Here is a 20,906-nt window from a genome sequence, read left to right as displayed (position 1 = left end):
TCCTCCAACACTCCCTTCATGGGAGTGATGAACTTCCTCCACTTCCATGTGTTTTCCAAATGCATGCCAGGCACTTTGTAAGTTGCTGGTGAAGAAACTGTGAACCCTGACCCAAAACCACTTTTTGTATGAATGCAAACCATGGAATACCAACCAGATGGATGATGTTTGAAGGACTGTAGTGAAGACATTCTGGCTTTGCACAACAATGAAGCGTGGCCTTTTTGGCCTCCTTGTAGGGAAGTCAACAGTCTGATCTCCTCACCTGCATTTAGGAGGGGACTTTTGCCTCATGAAATAAGCTTGGTGTGTGGGTTTGTTTATGCAGACTTCAGCATAACTTATTTCCTTGGGTGAGAGCTGTTTGCCCAGACTTAGACAGTACAAATGCATGTGATTTACAATGAATTCAGTGGGAAGTCAGCATCTGGATCTGCAGTATTTCAAATTATTGCTTAATACTGAGAATGACGTGCCTCAGCTTTTGAAGTGTTTTGTGCGAGATACCCAAAGGAAATTTTCAGGCTACTGAGTTATCATTGCTAAACTACTGCAGCTACTATCTGTCCTAACATTTCACTCTAATGAGGTCATATTTGAGCTACCAGCAAGGAGGGTCTTGCAAGACCTCCTTAAATCAAAGTGTGGGTGAACACCAAAAACAACTCAAAATTTTGTCACTCCGGTGATGGATTTTGTGAATAATCCATTTCTCCTCCAGCCTAACCATCCTGAGACACTGGATAATATAACTTGCACTTCTCTCTGGCTTAAACTTGCTACCAACCATCATAACACCTGCAGCAACATTTTATTGATCATACCTTTGGAAATGTGACTTTCCCAAATAAAGTTCCAGCATGACAGAGGTAGCAGGAAGGAACTAGTTACACCAAGGCAGAGCAGTTTCATTTCTTACTTATGGAGTCACCATTAATGTATTACTGTCACCTCTCTCAAATTTAAGGGCCCTAAAAAAACAATGGCAATGTGTTGCCATAGAGAAGAATTGTCCAGAGTTCTCTGGGTGACACTAAACAGTCCATGTCTTTATTACACTGGTGGGAGACTTCTCCTAAGGCAGGCATACAGTAATTGCTACCAGTTCCAGAAAAATCCCAGCAAGCGCCAAAGATTAAAACAGGCACGGGAGACATTTGAAGACCCAGATGGTACAGAAGGGGAATTTGACCCTGCTTTACAATCATCTTCTGGCATTTGTCTCCAAGACAGGGCGAGTAAGCCTGCCAGCAGCTCAAGACTGCTGTCTCAGGCCCAGGTGAGGGGCACAAAGGGAGATGCTTCCTGGCCCTGGGACCAGCAATAAAGTACTGAACTTGGATTTACTGAACTAAAACCATCTTAAAAGTGGTAGATATTCCATGTTCTTTCAGGATTGAGGACTCCCCTCTCATGCAGTGATAGATCTCTTGAGGTAGTAAAGACCTATGGATGTCTATAAAGAGGAAAGGGGCTTTTAACTTATGCCTATGAGAAAAAAAATTGGAAAGACCACTTGAAAGATTCCTTTACTTTCAGACAAGTAAGGAGTGAGATCTTCTTGAGCACCTCTAAACAGAAGACAGCAGTAGTCATATGATAAAATATTATAGGTTCATCTGCTTCCCAGGAAGTTATGTTCAGTAGGTATTTATGGATCTAATTTCTCTCTTTAGTTCTTTTTCATCAGGATAAATGTTATGAACTTTAAGAGGTATGAAGTTGGGAGAGAGGAGGCAAAAGAAATATAGATGAATTTCAAGGTAAAAAGTACACTCCATCCTCAGTTCACTCAGCTTAAGTACTTTATGAATATGTGAACAGCTGGTGATTTTGCATATTGCATCATCTGCACCATGGTAGGGAGGTAGAAAGATATAGATAATAACAAGAGGCTTTGGGACTTAACTGAGAATTGGCCGGGACTTTGTGGATATAAATCAGATATCTTAGTATAAGGGTAGATTTTATACTAAAGTTTTTGCTTTTTTTATTTGACTTCTTGTCACAGTGCTGGTTATTATAATTTCTTTTTAAAGAAAAAGGCAAGCCATCTCTCCAATAGAAACAAGAACAATGCCTCTTACTGGAGTTCCATGAATCCACTTCGATGTCACTTGAAAGACTCCCGAGGAGTCGAGCTGCTTGGTTTCTGTGAGACAGCCCAGGAGTCTCTCTCTGTCCAGCTCACGCAGCTAAGTTAAGCTCTTATTAAACTCAGTTGTTATTTTTCTAACAGATTCTTAATTACTGTTTTTTGAAGCAACAATCATCCCACGCTCCGCATTCCCTTTGTTTCTCCACCTCTTCGTGCGGTGCAAGCATGTGGGCAAAGCGTGGGAGGCTCCGAGAGCCCAAGCAATTGAAAATTGATGTGGTGCTTTAAAATAAAGGAATGATCCTTATTATAAGAGGGGAAAAACAAAGTAGCACACTGAGATAAACAAAGACGCACAGACAATGCAAGGAAAATAATATTAGCAGATGTTGAGCCAGCCGTTAATGATCTGTTTTATATTTAAATCTATCGCTTGAATGCTGGAGCCAGAACACCAAGGAGCGAGAAAGAAGCCTGGCAGCAGCCATGCACTTCACTTTTATTGCTCTGACTCCAGTCATTGATGTTGACTTTTTAAGTTATCAGTATAAATTTTTTTCACATGCAAATGGAGTGCTGATGGAAAAGCGGTGCTGACGGCGCTGGGAGAGGGAAGGGCCCTCCTTGCAGACCAAGCACAGCAAAGCCCTGAGCATTGCAGCTCTTCTGAGGAACAATGCTCAGAGCTTGTAGGACCTGGACCAGACCCTTTGTGCAAGAACCATGCAGGAGATCAAAGACGTCTGCAGTGAGCAGATCCTTGGCTCTATTTTGGCTTGGCAAGCAGGCTGGCAGAGAGCACATCCCCGCTTTTGAGACCTGTGCAGCTCATGCTGGGTGACAGGCACTAGACCTGCCTTTCATACTAATTCTTCCCGACAAACCATACCTCAGTTTTCAGTAACAGATTACACCAGACATGTTTATTGAAAAGCAACATGATGGATAAAAACTGGAGGCAGAAAAGCTCCCTCATGTGTTGTTCATTCAGGGTCAAACATTCAATTGCAAACCTGTGAGCAGTCACAGAAGAACTAAATGTCATGCTGTGTCTCAAGATCAAACTTCAGCTAATTTAGACAATACCAGAGAGGGCTGGATCTTATTTCACCCTATTCTAACACGGATCCTCTCCTCTTGCACCCCTGTGAGAAGGAAACCAAGTGCTTGAGTCTGCACAGGACCACAGTGCCCTTTGCTCAAGTTCTCCCCCAAGGCATGGGGACCTGAGAATCTGTCACGTCCTGCAATGTTGCATCACCTGTTTGGACTAGACATATCTAGTGGAGGCAGTCAGCTTGGCTGCTTTTCCAGGGTGGGCTTCTTGGTTTATTCCAGAGTTTCTTGCTTTGAGTTTCCTCTTGTCTTGCATGAGATGACTTCCCTGACCTCACTCACCTGCTTCTGGAGCAGCTTTTAGCTATTGGCCATATACTCCTCTTCTTTATATTGACAATTTCATTTGCATTCCCTAACAAATACAGCACTTCTACCTTTCAGGGTGGTATTTCCTGCTTATGCTTATTCGGTACTTTGGTAAAACCTCGTAAATCAGTGCTCCTGAGGAGCAGACACTACCCAGACAATCTGTTGGTAACACAGCTGTCTGCTTGCTGTCAGCCTGACATAGACATGGAACTGAAAAAATCAACCTGAATGGAAAGGGCATTGCTCCAACATTTCCCCCTGCACTTCTCAGAATCAAAGGGGGAGTTCTAGGCTGCTCACAACTTTTGACCCAGCTGCAGACTACCTGGATAAGACTGCTGCTGTTAACCATCTTCTGTGCCTTCAGTGACAGGGATGTCCTCCCTAGATTCTGTCAGGATCAACTAGATACTGATTCTCCATGAAATTATTGGATCTGTCAGGCTGTTTGACTTTGACTGTCATAAACATATCATTACAAACTATTATGTATACTAATATTTCACTCCAATATACCACCTAACTTAGAGTAGTGATACAGTTACTTTTAAGTTATTTTAAAAGATAATCAATTTCATTCTTGCCCCACTGATTTTGGATCAACATGTGTTTTTCAGTTAAGACAAGAAAATTTCACCCAAGATATGGTCTGGAAGCAAGAAGATTTGGTGCAAGTTCCACATGTTCTGCTCCACTGCCCATCCAGATGAATCACCTTGGGCTTCTGTGCAGTCCTCAACCGAACAAATTGGATCCAGCATGAAGTCAAGCACTTTATAGTTGCTCACCATGACACTAAAGGTACTTTTAAGCCATCACATTGAAATCTTGCCACTGAAAGGTACCAGGTTTGTCTTAAAAAAACATTAAAATTAGCCATTACATAGTTTCCATATTCATTTAACTATGTATTGATGCCAGTAACAACCTTGATGTTATTGGTCTAGAATCTTCTTCAAGTTAAAAGTAATTTCAAGCACCTCGATGGAGTAGGAATTCTTTCCATAATGACCTTCTCCCAAATGACTGACGGTCCCCCACTTTTCAGAAACAAGCCAGCTTTAGAAACTCTTCCAGTTTGAATGATGTAGAACTGCTAGTTTTAAAATATATACTAAGTTTTAATGTTTTTTAACATCCAGCAATGCCACTTCTGACCTTACATGTGTACTCCAGCAGCCCAGAAAAAACAGACTCACAGCTCTTTGGTTTACCCTTTTCCATAGCCTACTAGATGCCTCTGTTTGTAATTATCTCCCAGTGAACAGCCATGTAAAATCAAAGGAAACAGAAAACAGATCTGTGATTTGATCTTTGCAGTCTCCACACTTCAACAACACATTGCATTGCAAGTCATTCTTTTGGATGCTAGTACTTGGTAGTGAACAATTGAAACATTATTGCATCCATTATATATTAATAAGAGAATTGTGTATCCTATTTTTCTTCCCTTTCTTTCCTCTCCTACCCTTTTTATGATAATTAACAAGGCAATAAACATGTAAAACTTAAAAACCACAGAAGTGGAAAACTGATAAAGGCCTCTGAAATGATACTGAGGAAAAAAAAGAATCAGTGAACCAGAAGAACATATAAAGTTATTGCCATTGAGCTTTGCAGAGAGCAGAAAAATTGAAAGAATAATAAATAACAAGGTAAATTACGTTTTCCAGCAAGAACTGAATCCAAGGTGAGCTCAGCTAACTTAAACACCCTGCCATAGATACAAAGAATGGCTTGGGTTGAAAGATCATCTAGTTTCTACCTCTTTGCCATGGGCAGGGATGCCATCCTCCAGACTTGGTTGTTTGAAGCTTCATCCAGTCTAGCCTTGAACACTTCCACAGATGGGACATCCACACCTTTGGGCAACATGTTCCAGTGCCTCACAACTGTCACAATAAAGAATTTTTCCCTAATATCTAATCTAAACCCACACTCTGTCAGTTTGAAACCATTTCCCCTTGTCCTGTCACTGCATGCCCTTGTGGAAAGCTGCTCTCCCACTCTCCTGCAGGCCCTTCAGGCACTGGAAGGTTCTGTAAGGTCTTCCAGGAGCCTTCTCTTCTGCAGGTAGAGCAGCCCCAGCTCTCTCAGCCTGTCTTTGTGGGAGGTTCTCCAGATCTCTCCTGATCATCGTTGGGGCCCTCCTCTGAATTGGCTCCAGCAGGTCCATGTGCCTCTTACACTGAGACCCCAGAGTGGGGTCTCATGAGAGCAGAGCAGAGGGAGGGAATCCTCTCTCATCTTGCTGGCCACACAGAATGAAGCTCACTTTCTGGGGTGCAAGTGCTTATTGCTGGGTCATGTCCAGTTTTTCATCCACAGACATCCCCAAGCCCATCTCCACAGGGTTGCTCTCAATCTGCTCATATCTCAGCCTGTATTTGTGCTTGGGATTTCCCCAATACAGGTGTAGGACCTTGAACTTGGCTTTTTTGAACATCATGAAGTTCACACAGGCCCACCTCTCAAGCCTGTCCCTCTGGATGGCATCACTTCTTTCCAATGTGTTGACTATACCACACAACCTATGTTATCATGTAAACAGAAAGAGAGATTCCCTGTCCTGGAATTACAGATGCCATTCAGGTTTAGGGAGGGGGAAAGAGACATATATTTTGAGGCACTCAGACATCCAAGAGTGTTAGCAGCTGTACCCAGCATGGAGAGACAGCCTGTGCTCCCTCAGCAGCAAATGTTCCACCCAGCCTGGCTCACAAGGACCAGGTCCTTCCCCATCCCACATGCTTTGGACACTGCTCTGCAATTAGCAAAGCACAACACGAAGTGGTGGAACAGCAACATTACCCAGAGAGCAAGAGGGGAAATTCAGTCTATGCTGTGAAAATGGAGATAGCCAAGAGAGTAGTGAGCTCTTGAGGAACTCTGCTGTGATGAGTATTAGCTTCATCTGTCTGATTAGCTACTGCCCTGCCACTTCATCCCCAGGTGTACGTGTACTTGCACACACAGAAATGTGGGTACACACAAGGCTCTACGTCCTGCCAGCTGAAAGCAGGAGCTCCTAGATAAGGTACATACACTGAGGTCTTAAGTTCAGTTTAATGAACCATCATGACTGAATTTGGCAAGATTTCCTGTCTTGCTTCTTTTTTGTACGACTGTTTTGATCCATTTGTGAGAAATTTAGTTTTGGCAAGTGGAAGTCCTTTTTCACTGCCAGTGGTTAATCTGCTCTGTGACACATTCATTCAACCAGAGAAAATCCAATATTGACATTTGTACCTACGGGGGAAAAGAGGTTAAACACTGGATGTAAAATAAACTGCTGGACTGTGCCAAGTCACTGTGTAATATCTATATCATGTATAGGCAAGTTTCTTGCCCTTAGAACTCAGATGTAGCTCGATCACATCTGGATTGCACTATTATTCCACATAATCGGTCAAATGGATGCTGTTGGACAACATCTGGAAGTGTCTCTTACAGCTCAATTCAGTTGCTCCAGCCTTTTGGTAGTCCACTGAGAACAGATGGTTCACATACTGCTAAACCTCTTTCTTGTTTCCACCTGCTAAATAGGATTAAAAGGCAGCTTAAAGTACAGTAAATACTCTCACAACATTAGTTTTGTCTATAAGAAATTACTGTCTTGGCCACAAGAAGGTTTTGCAGCTCCTGGTAAGAAGGAGATGGTCTGTGTGGTTCACACGTGGGAAGGACTGACCCCAAGAGCCCCACTATAACATGTTGTCAGTGTTAATCATTTTCACTACTGCTGTGTCTAAAAGTCGGCCAGAAAAAAAATCCTATTGTACAAGGCAATGTGCAAACACTGAGTGTGGTGAGACCCTAGCTCCAAAGAGTTCAAAGCCCAAAGAAGACCTCATCACTCTCTATCCATCTATTTTGCATTTGATTTCTAGAACTGGGTTTAAAAGTCCTGAAATCTGCGGCCTTTGCATACCTTGTGCAATGCCTTTATCTGGGAACAGTCTCACTGACTTTAGGAGATGTGTTTCTTAGATGCATGTGCTTTTGGTTTAGGCACACATGTATATGGTATTGGGTTTTTATGTATAGTCTGTCTTTCAGATTATAACAGGCATAAGTGTTGGTCCAGAGAATATTTCACAGAGGAAGATCAAAGCATACAGTATTAAAGTCTCCCTCTCCAAAATTAACTGTGCTTGATCTTGGGTGTAGTGCTGCCGAAAATGAGCAGGATTTCTCAAAGGTTAAGTGTTTTTCAACAAAGGTAGCAAGATAATATTGCAATAATTATCAGAATTGGCTGAGTTTTAAATCATTATTAAGTCTTGGAAAGCATTTCTCTTAACTTTAAAACATTGGAATGACCAACTGACTCTTTTTACACTTTATCATTAAAAAGAATATGGTGGAAATGTTTAAAGTAACCTACCATTCAGATTTAACCAAGTTTAAACAGACATCTGAGAACTAGACAGAGCTGGAAACAAACCACTGCTGCTGATTATTCTGACTGCTGACAAATAGAAAATAAGAGCTTTCATAAACAATTAACTTTTAAAGTGCCTTAAATTCTTCTTTCCCTTATATCTAGGACTTCAACCCATTAATAACGAGCCAAACCAAAGCAATGATGGCATCACACAGGCTGCAAACATCCATTGCTTGCCTAAAAAGTTCTTTACATTTATCGAGGCCAAGTGCTACTCACCCTGAACTTTGCATAAGACAAATTAAGCAGAGCCAGAAATGGCATCCTGAGAACTATATTTTCCTGATAGAGTCATTTTGGTTAGAAAAATAACAGAGGAAAACAAGGTGAACATCAGAGATTGTTAAACTCAGATGTACAACTAATGATTGGAAAAAAAATCTTTCACCGCTGTAAATTTGAATTCCGCAACAAGGAAGAACCAACCACACAGAGCTGTAGTAATGCAATATTCAGTGGGGTTTTGTCCAACCAACAGTATATTGTTAGCATATCTTTAATGGAGAACATTGTGGCCAACAAAGCCGAGAGAAATCACTCAGAAGTAACACCCAGAATCAGTGAGAGGAAGACCACTAAGCATTATTTAACTAGACAACAAAAAAGTTTTGAGGCAGCATCGTACAAAAGCCTGATTTATGACAGGTTAACTACCATCTACTCAAAAGAATGTTTTCATTCCCAACTGAAAAGCATTTTACTTGATTACAAACAAAGAAAAAAAGTCAAGGCACTCTCCTACAAAATCTTCACAATAAAGGCGTTTCAAGGGATTGCCCTCATGACCAGTTTATTGTAGCTCAGGTGAAGACATCTGTAGCAAGAGAAATGGAAATAAAGATAATTTGATCTGCAACACATAGAATGGTGTTAAGAATAAAAATTTAAGAAAGAGTTCATATATGAAACGAGGTGAAATAAAGTGTATATAGGCATAAATAGAGAGAAGCACTGGATGAGTCTGGTACTGAGGACAAAACCACAAGTCCAGAACAAAGCAGTAAAAACATCAGCCTGGTTAAACATGGATGAGACTGGTAAGGTACTAACATCCTGTCATGGCACTTAAAAATGATGAAAAGCTGCGTGCTCTGCTAGACATGGGATGTGAATCAGCTGGAGTGCTGTATAGCAAGGATCACAGACCCAAGGTCTTCTCTTTGTGGATAGTAAGTAACCACACACATGATTCTGAGGGACTGCACGAGCAGCAGAACAGACAGCACATTCCCAAAGCTGCTCCTTTGTTATATATGAAATTATATCAAGCAGTCAAAATCGGTGCCACTGCAGTGAAGACTCACTCACTGTGTCCTTACCTACTGGTCAGGCTACAGCTGGAGGCAAAATCCCCCTAAATTACCCTGGTGCAAGCCAGAGGTGGATCAGAGCGGTCTTGTCACTTTATAGTCTCCTCATCACTTTAGTGTCTCTGAAAGACATATTTTTGTTTCCTTTCATCTTATTTCCTCCGGTAAATATTCACAATCATGTGTAGCTTCGTCAGTGAGGAATGTAAATACCTATGCATATGTGTATATATAGTTTCGCTTCTACCAGAGATCAAGGATTTGGTTTCATTAGAAAGTTGTCCCCGTGCCACAGAGGGCCAAATAACAAGAAAATTATATCTGATCCATCCTGTACTACCCTTTAAACTGGAGTTTATCCCATAGACAGAGAAGGTGCATAAACAACATTATCAGGGTGAATCTCTGCTCCTAGGTACTCGGCAGCTACTAAAACTTCAGTCTTTAGAAGAAATAGGTTAATGTCTATTATTATCCCAGAGCTCCTGTTAAATCAGATGCAGACATGGTTTCCATCTACCCTTAAGGTTCCTCTTCATGTGCAGGGAGCATTTATTATCAGCATCGGCTTCATAATCTTGGGATGGAGGCTCATCTGGCTCTGGTGTCTTCTTCATCTTCATTAACTCTAATTCCATTATCACCTGTCCTGGAATGACCCTGGGATCACTCACGACTTCTTTCTTTCTCCTCTGGGAAATGAATTTCTGTTTTTGTCCTCAGCTACTGAACTGCTTTTGTGAGCCCTGCAGCAAATAATTAATATTAGCAGTATCTCCTTCATCTCTCACCAATCTGGGTGCCCCACCCCATCTTAAAAGCACTGCTGGCTCCTTGACTCATCTTTCTGTTTCTGATATACATGTTTTTGAAAGCCTCTAGAATATTCCACTTGGCTCAGTACTCTTATTTCATCCATCGTGTGAGCTTTTCTCACTTCTTTTTTTTAAATCCGTTTATTAACCTTCCTATTCCTCACCTTCCCTTCTTGCATTTGATGTTCAGCAGCTCTCAGAAGTCTTTTGCATGACATAAGAACCAATTTTTCCAGTTAATTATTCAACCCCTTCTACTGCCTCTCCCCTCCCCCGCAAACAAAAGTGTTATGAAGGTGGGCTTGGGATGACAGGGCATTGCTGGATTGGAGAAACAGCCTGAATTAAAGGTCTTTTCACAAAAGAGAGGCCTTGACTGAAAATCTCAGAGGGCCCCCTGACTGGAGGGAAAAGTTGTGTAAAAAGCAGGCGCCCCAGCTCCTCTCCCTGGCACCAGCAGAGGACATTGTCATCTGATAAGATAGTAGGGCAATAACATTTTATTTCTGTCCCGCACCTAATGAACGGAGCTGTTTGGCACAAAACAGAAACATAAAAAAAGTGGGGGAGGAATGACAGTGACCGGGAGAGGAGAGAAAAAGAAAGAAACCTTTTCTTCAGTTCTGTGTCTTTGACGCACATCTGAGGTAATAAACGGGGAGTTTTATGATCTAGTTGCATTTTAATCAATTTCCACTCTTAACTGCATTGGAGAGGCTGCTGACTTAGATTCATGTATGGCTTTACACTGCCCCTTCACTGCTAGCAGCCTTATGAGAACAAAGTCTCCACCGTGGAGTGCTGCTCCTGAGGAACACACAGGCAAGAAAAGCTCCCCTGAACAGAAACAAAGAGGAAGAGCAGGATCCTTTGCATAAACAAGGGGAAAATGGAGCAATTGTGCTGCACAACATGAGGCAAGAGTGGAAGTTCAGTGGCTGGCAGCAACCCGCAGCCACAGATCTTTGGAGAAATAAATCCTGGCACCAAGAATTTGGGAGAGTCCAATAAAAACGTAGAAGCAAAGGCAGAAAACTCTTTCCTCCCGGTTGTGTACATGTGTCCACACAACCAGCATATGTTAAGCCTTTAAATGAACATTTGGCCGTGAAACAGTAGCTATGGCAATACGCAGGCACGGATTTATGTACTGTACGTACATCTCTCGTAGAAAAGCTCTCTGTTTCTGAACCGGACTGGCAGCTGCTTGAAATTTTCCCCTTCCCTTTCCCTAAGGTCTCAGGTGTGGGATTCATGAGCCAGTGTCTCAGCTAGAACAGGTGTCTATCGCTGTGTAAATAGCAATTAGGCCCAAATTTCAGACTTTTTTCAAATCCCTATCTGAGGAAAAGCCCAGGAATAAATAGTTGCTGTAACGGCCAGGGGTATTGTGTAGCATTATAGCCTCCAGCTGGGCTATTACATACTATAGACGGGTGAAGAATACAAGCACCTGACAGATGTGTTCTGTTAGCTTCATTAGAAAAGAAACAAAGAAACTCCTCAATTAATAGCAGTGGAGCCAAAGCGAAGGGGGGTGCGGGAGGGAGGAATCATAGCCTGTTATTTAAACAGAGTCAGGGAGCCTTTCACTGATGGCTTAATATGATTCATTAATAAAAACAGCTTTTTGAATGCCCAGTTTAAGTCAAAAGAAATCACTAGCGTGGGTTTTTTTTGTTGATGGTGGGTATTTTTTCCCTGCAAAAGAAGGGCAAAATGACAAACTAGAGTTTCTGAATTCATTTTGTGTGAGACTGCTCCTTCTCAAAGCTGCCTTTCCCTGGGGTATTTATCCCTCAGGGTGACAGCACAGTCATCAGGAGTCGACGGGGTCATAGCAAGACTTTGGATGAGAGAGATTTGTAGGGAATAATATAGAAACATTCAACGTAATATGGAAACATTCTGTGTCTCGACTAAGAATATTTAAGGATTTTAAGGTGTCAAAATGGAGCTCCTCACTATGATGGAGGTCAGATGTATCTGGAAAGCCACGCCTTTCTATCATGGCATGTTATTCCTGTTTTGAGGGCCTGGATGAACAGCAAAGCCATGTAGAATTTAATTCTCTGCACCACTTCTTTAAAAGTTATAGACTCCAAGTCTATAATGCAGTTTTAATTACAATAAACTTCTGTAAAAATGCTATTGTACTGCATCTGCTTCTAATGTCCAGGTGTGGGACAGGGTAGAGAATCTTGTGGGTAGCTCCAGAAACCAATTTCCTCCTCCTAGATGTAAGTTGAAGCCATCACAACCTTTTTATGTCTAGCAAAACTCAAAGGTAAGATAATTCTTATGCTGCAGTGCTTACTGCTCTCACTGATGGTGGCTACAAGCATTATCTTCCTGAAACACATTGGAAAGAGAGGGAGGTGTTTCAAACATTTGCAGTTTCGGGGAGCTCCCAACATGAAGCCATCTGCACTGGAGGATTTTAGAAACTAAGAAACTGCTGCAGCACCTCCATGGGGTGGAGTAGAATAAACGGGAGGGAAAGGATAATTTGGCATCTGAGAGTACAGAAGGAGCCCTGCAATGGAGGTGGCCACTGCTTGCATCGTGCCCTGCCAAACGAACACAGGCCAAGAGAAGAGCTTGCAGGATTTACCAGGCTCCATCTGGGCAAGGGGATGGTGGTGGTGTGGCTCTCATGCAGCCATGTGGATCCCTGTGGTCCAAGTGCAGTGATGACCAAGCTGGTCTGCTGAGTTGGAGGGTTGATTTGATGAAATTTTTTATAGAAAGACTGAGGAGACCAGCAACACCTATCAACTCCTCTCAGGTATTTCCCTGCAAGTGGTTTCCCATCGTGCATTAAATGATGTTTTGTCAAAGCCTGCCTCTAAATGTACCAAACGATGGGTCTTTCTTCACTTCCCAAGGGACAGTAGTCCATGGCCAAATTGATCTAGCTGTCAAGAAGAATTCTTTTATATATTCAGCCTAATTTTTCCTATTCTTAATTTCATCCCATTACTCTTAGTTAAACCCACTCCTATTGTCCTAAATAATTCACCTCCCTCAGGAATTATCCCCCTCCATGTATTTGTAGGCTATTCTTTTGTCCCACTGTAGTCTTCACTTAGTGAAGCTATCTATATTTAATTCTTTTAATCTCTCTTCATAAATTAGTCCCTCCAGCCAGTGAGGGGAAGGGCATATTTGAGACAGTGTTCAGTGATGAGCTAGGATACTCTGCTACAGTCAGGATATCTAGAGCGTGGAAAATGCCTAGGGGAAGCCTAAACATTCATATTACTTTTTTTCTTTCTTTTCCCCAAGTGTTTGAATGGCTGTAGACAAAGTGATATTTCTGAAGGAGAAAAACATTACTAAAGATTTCTGTTTAATACTCCCTTTTCTGTACCACTGTTGTAAATGTCTGCTTTGTCCTCAGTTAATAACCTTCATTACCAGCTGGCCAGCGCTTGCTTACAAGCTTAGCCTTCCTTTACACCCCAGCCTAGATTTTTTTATATCTGCATGAAAAGCAGGAAATCAGACAGCTTAAAAACAGGTTAAACTCTATATGATAATAAACAAGTGCACTGCTGCTTTGGAATGCTGGAGGTTTTGCCATCAGGCTTGAAGAAGCTGTTTACTTGTGATAGTTGGTATACTTGTGAAAAAGTTATTTCTTTTCTGATGTACATAAATTCCTGATGAAAGAGATAGCAGCACTATCTTCTTACTCTACAGACAGAATCAGACAAGAGGCAGTACTCTTGCCCTTCCCATCCAAAATTAATGGCTTGGAGGATTCAGACTTATGAGTTAGATAGAAATTAATGACTGGTTTATTTGAATTGTTAGTCTCTTTCCTAAGGGTAGTTTGTATGATAGCAAAGTCTCCCTTTAGGAAAAACCTGTATAATTCTGTATGAGTTACATTTATTTGCTGCAAATAACTCTCTGTTTCAATCAAGCTCAACATCTGAAGAAAATGAAGTGACTTATACCAGGAGATGAGGGTAGTGTAGTCTTTGAACCATGATTTGTGTTGTTTTATTAAAAAAGAGTAGTCGTTGTTCTTACTTGTACTTTATGTCACTTCTCCTGTGAAACTAAAATACTCCTTTACCAGCAAGTCGAATTTTATGTTAAAACTTACATCCTGACACGATCTTAAGGTAACCATCAGTATTTGCTAATGGGACTATAAGATTATTTGACTTTTGTATTGAAAAGGGATTTTCAATTGCTTTAAATACATCCAAAGACTTGGAATGACTGGGCCTTGAAATCATTTAAATATCTAAAAGAGAAATGCAGAATCCAGCACATGAACCAGTGCCCATAATTGGCTCTGATACTTCAGCAATTTATTTATTTTTCTCTACAGCTGACTTAATACCAAAAAATGAATTCAGTACTTGCCAAAATGCCTATTGCAAAAAAAGTCAAACAATTCATATTTGGGTCATACAAACCTGAGAAACATTAGAGACCAATAAATGAGGTCTTCTGGAGGATATGAAAATAAACAGACCCCTATGTTAATGTGAAACAATTCAGTCTTTAAGCCCCTGGCTATTATTTTTTCTTTTTGCATTGTGGCAACACATAGGATCACTTCTGGTTATAAATGCTATACAAGCACGAAACCCAAAAAAATCCTTAACTGTGGAGTTTTTACACTAAGGACAGTAATTGGATCATGAGAGAGCTAGGGATGTGTGTACAGGGGAAAGGAGCACCAATTGCATGCAGCAGGTGCCCTATGAGTGCCTTCCTTCTCTTAAGGATTCCTTCTCTTCTACCACAAAGCCCATTTGTCTGCTCAGTGCCCAGAGCTTAATGTGGCTGGCAGTGGCTATTTCTAGAGTCAGGAGATGTCCACGAAGGGGACTTCATCCGAAACTGTGACACCTTCCAATCCTTCCCTCTAGAATGTCAGTGACATGGTATCTCCACATGTCAAATAGCTTTGTTCCAAAAGAAAAGAAAAGTGCATATTTGTTTCTCTTGCAATGTTTATGGGTCAACTTGAGTGCAAAATGTGAATATACACAGGCTGGAAACTCTATTTTAATCTCTGGGTTTGTTATATTTTCTTCTTTCATCATCCTGCATTGCAAATTATTCTAGTTCTATTTCTCTGGTGTATTAAACTAGTGCATTGCTAAGTCTCAGCTCTCCATTCAGGTTCTGACATCAAAGCCTTAGGCCAATTTTATTTCATTTGTATTTTCTGTCAGAATAATGTCTTTATTCTAAAATGCCCTTCTCATATCAACTTCTCAGGTGGCTTGACAAAAGTAGAAAGTGTGAGGAAGGAAAGAAACCCTCCCCCACGCTGCAGTCTGCTGTACAGCTTTTATGTTTTCACCCTCTCTGAAGGAGAAAATGTACAACACACATCGAGAAAATGGAGTTCAGGACGCCATTTAACAATGAAAGAGATATTTTTCTAATCCTAGCTACACACTTGACCTGTTCTATTTCAGTTATAGTTATGTAGTTATAGTTAGTTATAGTTATATAGCTATAGTTAGTTATGTATGTATGTGTGTATGTGTATGTATTTAAAAAGCCCACACACAGAGCTTTAAAAAACAGTCAAGCTGCTGTTGCTCTGGGCTAATTTATTTTCAACTGCAAGTGGCACATTTACTCAATTACAAACAAAATTTTAGTAGAACAGAGTGAAAATCTATCACATCTAATTACGATGACAATGCAGTGCCATGCAGCTGAGGGTTAGGCTGGGACCAGACGTGTTTTTCTTGAGGCCATCAAGGATTGTGCTGGAGGTTTTTTTATGCGTGGGTAGAAAAGTGATTTAAGCTGAATGACAGGAAGCCCAAATCATTGTGTCATATTAAAGACTGTCAAGGACCCACCTCAGGATGGAAGTGTTTCATGTCAGATATAACGCCAGAATTAGGCAAGGTAAGGATGGCTGTGAGCAGGATATTTTAAACGTCACAGGACAAAGGAGAAGCACGAAACAAGTTTTTCAGCTGGTTTTGCACATTAAGCAGTTGCAGCACTTTAAAACTCTTATTCAGTTTAATATTCCCCATTGTGTCTAGCAATGGGCACGCTGCATTCTGATAGATTTTGGATATGAAAAACAAATGTGTCTTACCTAAAAAATCACATGCACTTAAACATATATAACCAAACATTTTAAATTCCCTTGCATACACACACATCTGCCTGCAGCAATCCATGCATTGGCAACACTGAGGACACTGAAATTTCTGGGTCATGTACTTTTGCAAGGATCTCGGTAAACCGTGCCACCTCGCATCCCCCTCGTGCTTTGTTTTCAGAAATAACGCTTCTCACCCCTTTAAAAATAATAAAGATTTGGGTGGCACAAAATACAGACGCTTCCCAAGCACAAACACATGTATACATGTTTTGGAGGCTACTCCCCGTTAAGTGTTTTAGTTTTGGATAGTTTAATCTGTGTCTTTAATGGTTTAAGGCAGAACAATGGGTTTCTCAATTTAGGAATGTGCATGCTAAAAGCAGGGATCAGATGAGACCTCTGTACCAAAGCAATGAGTTCCACCAGGGTATTTCAAATAAATCTAATCTACAGAAATCATGACTACATTTTGGATCCCAATAAATGTTGTGCCTTAGGAATGCAGTATTTCAAAAAGTAGCCAAACAGTGCCAGTAATTCAGCATCAGCAGTCAGGAAAAAGAAACCTCAGTTCACTGCATTGCTAAGCGAATGCAGCTGATTGCTGCCTTGCAAGTGGTGATGATTCAAATTCCTCAAAAATTGTAACAACTTCCAGTAATGTTTTACTTTTACAGCTCTGGGACAAAATTTTCATTCATTCACTCTTTTCTCTGAAGCTTTATGTCAAAATTAGGGATGAGTAAATCTTGATTCTCTCCCTGCATTGTTTTGCTTTACCTCACAGCCCTGTTTTATTCTTTACTGGAAAAACAAGTCAAGGTAAAAGAAGAAGTAAAACCAAAAGAAAACAAAACATTAAATGAGTTCTCAGTAAAATAAAAATGGAAATATTCTAAAGAAAAAGAAGGCTTTTTTCCCCCATTTTATCAAACATTTATTTTTGCCACAGTCTGGAGAAGAGCAGAAACCTCTCTGCAGTCTACCAAGATATTGCTGCCTGAATGTATATTCGTATTTTAGATACTATAGTGACAGATGCAAGAGAAGTGAGTTTTTTTTTTACGGCAATGGGATGACAAAAATTGTGAGATTGAATAAAATTTTCTTTCCTTAGGTATGCAGATACAGAAATGTAGCATGCATTTATAATGCTATCTCTTTACCTATTATTCACACAATAACGTGTTTTGATTTGCTGCAAATTACAGAAGACTTAAAATACTAATTTTAAAAACTTGCCCTGACTGCCTCTATCACACACACAAAGACACACACTTATTTTCTATAGAGTAACTCCTCTTTCTAGAGAATCTTATAAGAATATTTGCTCAGAACTGTGAAGCCTGAGAGGATGCATTGAAGGGCCACTCCTGTAGCTACTTTTAGAAGGGTCAGACAGGGGTTGATAATGACATTTTTATGTTTCTTTTCTGGCCTTTTTGCTTCTCTGTGTTCTATATTTAAGGCAATAAACCTACAGTGAAATATAGAAACCACAAATTCATTTATGTCCATACAAAAAAATACTCGACGGACATTTCTTCACACATACAATATAGGAGTGAGAAGCCATGAACTTAAATTAATTCAGTATCACTCTTTTACTCATGTCAGATCAAAGTTTGAGAAATGGTATCCAAATAATGGAATTTTATTGTTGCTATGACACAGATCAACAACCACACTCAGCCTGAAGTCAGTTCACCACAGAGGAAACTCCTCATCTTCCAAGCATCCATACATATAAATTAAACATTCCTGGATCTGAGGTTATGAATGAAAACCGAGGTGTTTGGAAGTTTAATCAAATGTCCATATCAATCAGATGTCCACTATAGAACTGTCTCTGCTAACTTTTACGTTTTAGTCAAGACTACTTTTGACATTTCTGTAAATAGTAAACAGCCATAGGAGCTATTTTCTCACCTACTTCAGGAGAAGGAAGAGTTTTGGAAGAAGTGAGTATTCCTAATTTGGACACTGAATTTCACAAACGTAGGTTTTCGGACAGGCAAAGCAGTAACCAAGGTTGTTGGTCCTCCTCAATGCCCAGACAACATCTAAACATTCCTAAGAAGCAGCTCCCAGACTATTTACACTGCACTAGTTCTGCATATCTGAATGCTTCTGTTACAATCCAATATAAAGACCTACTCTGGGACTCAGTGGAAAAAAAAAGATGCCAGAGGGAGTTGTGAGTGATGGGGAAAGGAAACTGCTGTGAGAAAAGCGCCTAGAAAAGGGAAGGGGGTTGAAGGGACACTGGACCACCATCATAGGCTGAGGGAGAAAGGTGGAGGTGGTGCTGAAAGAAACACCTGAGAGTTCCTCTGTTAGAAGCTGGCTTGAAGCTGACATGACCCAGAAAATTACAGGAATGGAAACAGAAGCAAGGGTCACCAAAGGTGTAATTGATCCCAGGGAAGGGCTTAGGACAACTAACCCCATCATGGAACTTGTGCTGACACCATGGTCACCAGATTTCTGTTCTCTTGGAAAGCATGTGCCCTTCCACAATGGACAGACTTGGTGTGCCCAGCCGCCCCAGGCCCTGGGGATGCAGCACAACCAACATGACCCCTGTGGAGCGTTATCAAACAGCCTGGCCAGCACCACTCCACAGGGTTCTCACAACATGCAACAACCACTCAGGTTAAGAAAGGCAAAAAAAGGCTCAGATGAAGTGGTTCTGCTTAGCCTGAGCGTCCTATCAGGAAAAGGAGAGGCAGAACAAACACTAGTGAGTTTATCAGAAACAAGAGATGGTTTATTGAGAAAGCGTTCAACAATTACTTCTTTGAAAGAATTTGGAACATCGCCCCTTCAACAGTGCCGCTTACCATCCGCTCCAAAATTAGATTGGCAAATCCCTCCTGGCCTTTTTCTACCAGGAAGACTTTCTACTCCATCCATTAACCCTGAATCCCACATACTCGATATAAACTGACAATTGATAGTCAATGGTATTGGCAGACCCACTCATCAAAGCTATTTGCACAACAGGAAACAGCCTGTTTCAGTTCATCATTGTGTAATTCATGCCATGTTATTAGAGATATGAGGAAAATTTCCATAGGACGAGAGATTGAAAAGAACAGGACTTCTAGTTTAGACAAGTAACAAAAATGGACTTTTTTGTGTGACAGTAAAAAAATCTACTTTCGGGTTATCTACTGTTTCTCATAATGAAAGAACAAGAGATTAAAAAATGAAAAGCATTCAATTGAAAACTGATAAAAGAGTTTATTTATTTCTATATTAAATGAAAGTAACTTCAGGATCTAAATGTCAACTGATATGACTGAAGGCAAAAAAAGAATTCAGTAGGATTAGAAGTTTATCTGGATATTAAGAGTATATATCACTACAAAACTAACCTGCCAAGCTATGATTTTTTTCTCCTGCAGTTATTAAATATAACAAACAGCTTTTTTGAAAATTTTGAGGTAGTGAACCTGAAGATTTAAAGGGACTCATAGAAAATCATTGAAAAATGAAATTGTACCTTACTTGCTGTCTCATAATTCTACCTTACTGGCAATCTGAATCAAATAATTAGCTGATAAACAAAACAGGCTGGAAACACATTTGTTGACGAATGCTATAATATTCAAATTTCACTTTCATACTTCATTAGCAGAATAACCCCTTGGTGAAATAAAAAAAAAAAAAAAAAACTACATGCCTTAGGGTTCTCCATTATGCAAAGGTATTTCATTTTTTAACAATATATTTACCCCACTACATTCTGTATTAGGATTATGCATGCTTCTGACTTCAGGGTCTCCTTATTTTAGGATGTCCCAGCAGAATTTAACTTGTCTTTCTAATAAAATGCTTGGCTGGTGGGTCCTACAGTTTCGCCTTTGTAAATATGTGCCAAATTCATCTTCCAGCCTTGAACTGACTTCCCCCTAAACTCACGAGGTGAGCTCCTGCATGTCAAACTGATTTAAATTCAAAGTGAACAGCATGTATCCACTGCAATTTGCATCTTTCTTGCAGCTCTTGCTTCCAAAACACGACAACTTCGAGACACGGTTTGAAAATGGAGGAAGCTATTGCAAAATAAATACTGCAGCTCATTTTACATGCCCAAGCCTGTGAAATACCTTCACTAATCTACCTCATGCTTTCCATCTAACAGTTCTACCAGATTTGTTAAAAAGCAGATATGCAAATTTTAGGTTGAAGGGAGTTTCTTTCGGGAAGCTGAACACAAGGCGTAAATAAGACTCAATTGTAAAAAGACATTAATTCAACTGCAACGGCTTCATAATTCAGAGTATTAGATTAATGCTTTATGAGCACATTATCTACAACTTAATGTAAATGCTGTAACAAACTGAAATTCAGAGATAGAGACTGTTCACAGGTTTGGCTTGGACCCTATCCACAGAGGCTTTATTAATCAGCACAGAAAGTTTAGTCTAACCTTTGCCAGTCAGTTCAAGGTAGAGAAGCTTCCTGAAGGATGGCACAAATGTCTACCATCCTAGATGCAGACATCTAGCAGCTCCCTCTGCTCTAGCCATAGGGCTGGGTCAGACCTTCCCATGTCACCTCATCACTCCTGATGTGCTAGACCACCCTAGCCATGACCAAGGTATCGCTGCTGTGGGTGCAAGAGCAAGCCAAGATGAAAAGGAGTCTGTCACATGGAAAAAAATCAAAAGCCAAAGCTCTGTATCACTGGTAA

The 20,906-nt window shown here is 40.6% G+C and overlaps 1 long non-coding RNA gene across 1 annotated transcript in view; it reads left to right on the top strand.

The window, feature by feature from the left end:
- The window catches only part of LOC148225271 (uncharacterized), a 78,248-nt gene that overhangs the window by 50,482 nt on the left and 6,860 nt on the right, over positions 1-20,906 (top strand). The window contains exons 2-3 of the long non-coding RNA XR_015805083.1: positions 2,040-2,199; positions 4,144-4,327. This is a non-coding gene — a long non-coding RNA (uncharacterized LOC148225271). The remainder of the gene's footprint in view (positions 1-2,039; positions 2,200-4,143; positions 4,328-20,906) is intronic.

The sequence above is a fragment of the Sturnus vulgaris genome, chromosome 1 (assembly GCF_052056855.1).
Source record: "Sturnus vulgaris isolate bStuVul1 chromosome 1, bStuVul1.hap1, whole genome shotgun sequence".
NCBI classification, from domain to species: domain Eukaryota; kingdom Metazoa; phylum Chordata; class Aves; order Passeriformes; family Sturnidae; genus Sturnus; species Sturnus vulgaris.
The sequence above is the reverse complement of the archived record's forward strand: the minus strand, read 5'-3'. Positions and strand labels throughout refer to the sequence as shown.